Below are 7,386 nucleotides of genomic sequence, written 5' to 3' on the forward strand. Positions count from 1 at the left end.
CTGTGGTTTTAAAGGAAAAAAACACAAAAACTTTTAATTAAATAAGTCTATGCTTACTTCGAAACCAAAGCCTACACACATTATCAGGAGATTTAGCATTAAGTTCTTCTGGGGATGTGGGAAGCGTTTATACCAACCAACAAACCATCTCTGTGCTCTCTGTTTTGCCCTTTGCAGAGCAGAGGTGACCACATCCACCCCAACAGGGGCAGGGAAGCCTAATTAACTGACAGTTACTCAATGCTTTCTCAGGGAAACCACGTGTTTACAACTTCATTTTGTAATAATTGGTGTCATATACTACAGCACTGTCTCCAGGACTTTAATACCCCATCAGTGTAAGGGGTATTTCACAAAGCTCATTAAAAAAAATCCTTGTTATTAAGCAAGCTATTATTCCCATATAAGTATGCTCTCCTCTTATAGATGCCCTAACATGTCCCAGAAGAAGCAAGTAGTAGGCAAAAGTTTGACTTGCTGATGACTCAGTGACATTAAATCAACTTGCTTTAACTGTCTCTGATGCAGTGAGCACTATTTACCCCACTATTAAGTACAAAAAAAAAAAAAAAAAATGTTCTACCTTAATTGGAAACAAGCCTGTTTCAGATGGCTATCTGAACATAGGAGCGGAAGAACGACAAATGATTTGGTGCCTTCTGGGCTAAAACCAATACATTTTTCAGGACTGGTCAACAGAGATGTGCAAAGCTGTGTTCATGTGAGACCTAAGTTGTAACTGCAATTCTCTTTCATTGCAATGCTTCACTGACCCCAGGTCTGGGCATTGGTCTCTGGCAACTGATCAAAAGAGCAGATGTGACAACGAGCTTCCATACGGTCTGCCGATGAAGATCACTAAAGGCCTTCAGCAGCTGTATCTCTTTATATCTCCTGGACAAAACTATGTTTCCTTTTGATTACTGTCAGATGTCATTTGAGTACTAATCCCTAGAAATACCTGAGGCACTTGACCTTCTTCTTCTGGGAACCTCTTCCCATGTTTTGGAAACACAGGCTTGACTGCAAGCACTACTGAAGTGTTGCTGACATTTCATACCATCCTGGATCTTGCTAAACAGGGACAAGAGCCCTAGAGGAAGAGAAAGAATGATTTTTGCAGAGATAATGTCCAGGTGGTATCATACACAGATTTTTAAAATTAAGGGTGAAGAGGGTTATTTAAGGTCATCTAAATGTTTCTATGTTCCCATGTGGGGATTCAGTTGAGCCGTAGTTTGCTGGAGTCTCTGCTCCTCTGTAAGCTGGAAAAGCAAAAATCTTCCTGCCAGCAGTACCGATTTGCCCATCTCTGTGCCCAGTCAAGCTACTCTGTGTTTCCAGATGTGCCTCTCAGAGAAGATGCAGTCACAATGTTTATGAGAGCCAAACCCTTGGATCTGTGACCCATATTTCTGGAGAGATCAAGGGAGCAATCCTGGCTCTCCTCCTTCCCTTTTGTAACTTTCCAGCTGCACAGAGGCAACATCCATCCCCATGCTTCCAAACCTCAGACCTGCCTTCTGGAATAGCACAGCTTGACATCGTTAACTACACGCTGAAAGCTATGAAAGGTATAATGTACTTTAGCTACATGCTGTAGGGGTTGACCTTTTTATAAAGGAAATGGTTTTAAAAACTTCTCTGCCATTAGTTTCTTCAAATGTGAAATACCAAAAACCGTACAAGTCTTTTCAACTAGAAGAATGCAAAGGCTTCCCCTCGAGGAAAAAGCACATGATTTTGCACATTAAAGCCGAGGTAGATGAAAGGAAGGTCTTTTCACAACTGTTACTGCCAGCACAAGCGATCTGATCCAGTTCACACCACCCTTACAGATAAAGCCCTGGAAAGTCCTGCCCTGCCTCTCCCTCAGGCCACCCAGCTGGTGGTCCCCCTCCACCCCACCCTGGAAGTGGATATGCTCTATCACAGGACAGCGTCAGAGATCTTTGTTATAAACGTGCCTCATCTCTGGGGCTCATCAGGAGACACAGATTTGCTAGCACCAGAATAGATCATGCATGCCATAGGCAGGATCCCGTTACAGCCACTCAGCAAGTTATTCCATGGCCTGAGCCATAAAACCCGACATCACCCAAGTGTTTGTTTTTAATCTGGCTCATCTGTGAATTTAGCTCAAGTCTGAAGTGGGCTAAAGGCACAGAAGGACAGCTAGCACAGCCCTGCTGCCAGGGGACAACCCTCTGTCAGCTCCCATAACTCAGATATGTGTCTGAATACCAGTTTTATTGCTTGCTATAGCCTTAGCTATTTTATTCCTCTGTGCAAGTCGAACCAGTTCAATTGCATCTCTCTTTGGGGTTCTCTCTCTCTCTCAGGCTTCCCTGCACAAATAGGGCTTGGCCCTGGCTCCGCAGAGCTGAATAGCAAAATATTTATTTAATAACATGAGTCCCAGTTCGGTGGAGATAAAAGCCACAAGGCTGGAGGCCAACAAACCTAACAGTGTCTCAAGTCACAGTAGTTTACGTTTGGCCTTGATCCCTCCACCCCCCATGTGCAGGGCTCCAGGCTATCAGGTTGGACAGAAAGCAGAGGTGGAGGTGTAAGGGGAGAGATGTGCCTGGTCAGAGACCTTTGCAATAGCTCAGCTTGGTGAAGGCAACCAACAGCAATCCCTGATGTCACAGCTGCCTTTTGCTCTCTGGACAAAGCATCACCAGGCTGCAGCATGTCTGTGCTGAGCAGACAGCCAGGGAAGTGCTCCAGTAGCCCATTGCGTTCTTCCAGGCTGGGACAGGGCAAAAGTCGCAAGAGAATTGGGTGCTGCCCAGGCTGCAAAGCAGCTTCTGCCACAGGAAGCCAGGCCTGGTGTCACCTGCCTGCTCACCTACACCCTGCCTGGTGTCACCCCAGGTTTGTGCAAGTCTGCTGAGGTCCAAGCCCAGCAACCCTACAGCACATTTGACTCTGCTGAAGTCTGGGATAGCATCTTGCTTAGCTCAAATCCCATAGCCTGCTGGACACTGGGGATGTTGGGCTTTCTGAGGTCAGCCAGTCTTCACAGACTTCAACATTGTCCACACTGAGGATGAGAAACATTTGCACAAAACTGGAACAAGAACAAAGTTTCTGCTGGGAAGGGGATGCTCATCTCTTGCCAATTAGCTTCATACACCCACAAGAACTCTGCAGAGCTGTTCTGCTTCCGTGTGTACCCAACAGAATTAGAAGCAATCATCTCTAAAGGCCACCACAAAGTCCTACCTCGAGTACCAGGACAAAGAGACAAGAAGGACACAGCTGGGGAGCCACAGCAGGAAGCCCAGCAGGGCTCTGCAGAAGGGCATCTGGCCCGGGATGGGGCAGGGGTGCGAGGTCCACAGGGCATTCCTGTTCAGAGAGACAGGAGGGTCCGGAGTCATGGTGGGAAGGACCAGGGGAAGCCAGGCTTGAAACAAGGCAGCTGGGCCAAACTTGGAGCCAAGTGGGGCCAGGGATGGCATTTATGCTACTGATGAGGCGTGAATGCCACGCAGACAGCTTGACTCATCTCCCCACCTTGATAACTACATCCATACTCTGTTCACTGACTTGAAGCTATAGTTTGAGTTGTAAGTCATACTGGGAATGCAGCACTACCAGGGGGACGCCAACTCACCTGCATGGTGCTGTGCCTCACCTGTGGGATGCCTGAGAGCATCCCTCCCCTACTGCAGGCGACAGTGGGATTTTGGCCTTTTTCGTTGTCTGGCCGTAGTTTGAGCCTCACACGGGGACTTGACAGAGAGGGTTTGTCTTGTCAGCGTGCAAGCTGCTCGTACGGGACATACCATCATGTTCCAGCTGTGTCACAGCTGCCTCTCCAGCACGCAGCAATGCTCAGGCAAGAGCTGGCTGCAGCTGCCGCTGGTGGAAGCACTCCCACTGCACAAGCCCTCTGCACTCCCAGAGGAAAGGCCACAGAAAGAGAGTGTGGTGAGACACACAAAATGTAACTCTTCGCTGGGCTGGGTCTTTGTTCTCATGTTTTTGAACAAAACAGAGACCTTCCCTTAAAATGTGGGAAGAAAGGAGAAAAAAAGTGTTTACTGACAATGCTTAGCGTGCAGTAAAATCCAAGATGTCTTGAAAGGACACTCCTAAAAAAGATGCTTTTATATTTAAACATCTGTTCTCAGCAGTTTTTTTGCAAATTAGATGAGTCAAACTCCAGCCCTGGGCCAAAGCACAGCTCTGCTAATTACACACGGACAACCTCTAACCCTCCTCTAGCTGTGGTTTCCCCGCTGCCCTGTTCTGCTGTAGGATGGCTCTTCTGCAAGGGAACTGGTCTCCCCTGCTGTGAAGCACCCACCAGTCCAGCTCATCTCAGCCAGTGAAAGGGATGTTCAGCACACAGCAGCACCCTGAGCAGCAGCAGAGATGGAGCAGGCTTAGGAACATGAGGCTCCTAACCATCACCTTCCAGCTCAGCCTCTCGGACCTTTCCCCTCTGTGTCTCACTGGCGTCTCTCTTGCAGTTATTTTTCTCAGGACAGCTTGTGATAGCAAAGCCAATTCCTTCCTCCCACTCCACCTTTGGGTCCCCAGACAAGGTTCTCAAGCCCAGCTTTTTCCATTCGCTGTATTTCACAGCACATCAGGTCAGAACATGGCTCAGACTCACAGAACATGAGGTCTCTGCATCAAAAGCAAAGGCTTGAAGAACTGTCAAAATTAGAAACAAATTTCACAGGAGGTTTTGGGTCAGAACTGTAGAAAAACTCAAGTGAAGATGATATGTGGGTAAATGTTTGGAAAGCCAGGTGATAGAGGCTGGCTCTGCTTTGAGCAATGTACACATTGCCTTTGCTACACACAAGTTAATGCTAGAAAGACAGATTAATAAATAAACCTGTTCACTGAAGGGTAACACCAGTCCAGCGGTTTGCAGTGGGAAAGATGAAGGTTTTCCTGCTTGCTCCATGAAGATCAAATCTTACTGTTTTATTAGAGCATGGCAAAAGCTGCCTAAGCTAGTTTGAAATATAAACAAACTTCTAATGGACATTCACTAGGCTGCTTCTAAAAACTCCACAGTAAAAATCAGTACCAAGATCTCCAGGGTCGCTCCAAACTTGCCAGAATGTCCTCATGGTACAAGACAGAGTGTCCAGGTCCTGGTCAGCCAGCATCCGTGTCCCCATGGGGGACAGCCGGGAAGACCCAGCATCTCTTCATGCCACAACCCAGGGAAGCAGGTACCTTGCGGGGGGACCTTGGGATGCCTGGACACCGCAGGAGAAACCACCCTTTTAGTCAGTGAGCAAGAAGGAGAGATTCATTCTGACATGATGTATTTTAACTTTGAATGTTCATCCTTTTTGTGATTAATATAGATGACCACAAAAAACCCCTGTAGCTTTCCAGAGCTCTTATGCCAAGGGACTGTATCTATCTCTATTGAAGACTTGCTGAAAATACAAGTATTAGGAAAGAAGACAAAACCTAAACACATGTGGTGTGATATTTATTGTTACAAGATCAGCTCCTCCAATGAACTAACTTCAAATAGCCTGGAAAATTTCTGGTGGGAACAAAAACATGGAAAAACAGAGCTCTGCAGGTTCTGTTTTGGTTATTATATTGGAGGGGGCCTGTTATTTTACCCAGCAAGTATGTTTGCTCTCTGGTGCTCCCATAATAACTACTGGTAGTGCCGCAGCTGCCCATCAATGCTTCACCAGGGTGAACAGCAATAAAGCCCAGCCGCAGCACTCCCTCCCAAATGCTGGTGCTGGGACCCTCTCAGGGTGTTGCTCCTGTCAGGGGAACCTGTCTGTGGGGCAAAGGCTGTGCCAGTATCTGTCTTCCATTCTTCCCATCCGCTCCTCACGCTAATGCTGCTGACTGGAGGGATGGGCTGTGCTGGTCCTTGTACCAGCTAAAGCAATGTAGATCTGTCCTGTAGCCAGGAGGTTGCTTCAGGGTTTGGAACCAGAGAGCAAAAGGCTCAAGCTGTGGATCGCAGAGGAACAACAAGCCCTTGGCTTCAGTAGAGAGAAAACCTGGGACTATGGAAGTCTCACTTTGAGGTTGGGATAAGGTATGTGAGACCACCCCACAGCAACCAGGGAAGAAGCAACTTGGATGGAGCTGGCTGCAATTTTTCATGTGCCCTGTCCCTTCACAGATGAAATACTGTCAGAAGAGAGAAAAGTGACAGTCCTCCTACCTGTAGTGTGGGGATAGGATGAGACATGGGATGAGACAGAGTCATTCTGGTTTATTCTCATACTTGGGGAACGAGCAGTCTGAAAATAAGATCTGAAAGTCACATTTTGTCCAGGCAATTGTATGGCTTGACCCCACTTTGGCTTTTGCTCTTGGAAGTCTAGCAGTACTAATGAGTGCTAGTGCCTTCAATGGACAACAGCAATCTTAAAATAATCTGATGTTCCTAAAATTAATGTGATGATTTGGACAAGACCTGGGTGTTAATATGTATGAATATAGATGTGTGTGTATATGCATGCATATATATATATACATATATCTGTCTCCATAATTCTTTCATTAGAAAAAATGATTGCCAGGTTTGAAAAGTGCTGTCTAACAGAGGTAAGCAACCTTTCACATACAGCATTCCTCTTCTTTCGCAGAGCAGAGGCTGAGGGTGCCAGCACAGCAGGAGTCAAAAGAGGCCACTTGCCATGTAACTCCAGCAGCATCCTCCAGAAGAGCTCCTGGGCTCCCGCAGGACTCGGGAGAAGCCGGAACCTGGTGCCGTTGGCTCTCTCAGTGATGTGCTTTGGATGCAGAGGGTCCTGGCTCCTTGCCGGTCTGGCTGGGCGCCACCCAAAATTGATCCACATGTCGCACTTGGCACTTGCACTGCGCACGTCCAACCCTTGCTCTTGAAGATAGCCAAGATATTATCTACTGGCCTTGCTGGGAAATGGTGTTAAAAGCCACCAGTTCATCGTAAAAAGGAATTTGATCGCAAATTTTCATTGATTTTCCCGAGATGTCATGTACTTATCAGGTTGTTTGCTTTTGCAAAAATCTTCTCTTTAATTCTCAGCAGTTCTAAAGTCTTTGCAGAAGTGAAATATCACTGAACGGCCTCAGAGTCCTTCAATGACACTGCTAAACCACAGCAGCATTTGGGGTCATCGCTGCTCAAACACTTTCCTGGCTCCAGTAGTGAGCTGCTTCAAAACACAAGGCGTTTGGCTCATTCCAACAGCTGGTTTATGGAGCCAGCATAGCTTCCAAGTGAATCTGAGGGACTGCCCTGGAATGAACTGTTTCCATGGGGGCAGCCAGGAAACTTTCCAGGAGGCTCCAGTCCTTCAGAGACAGCCTGCATGGATGGAGGAGGAGGAATTTACTCACTTCTTGTTGAGGACGCTTTTTGTCCCTGATGCCTACAGTCTT

Source organism: Athene noctua, chromosome 1, assembly GCF_965140245.1.
Source record: "Athene noctua chromosome 1, bAthNoc1.hap1.1, whole genome shotgun sequence".
In the NCBI taxonomy this organism is placed as follows: domain Eukaryota; kingdom Metazoa; phylum Chordata; class Aves; order Strigiformes; family Strigidae; genus Athene; species Athene noctua.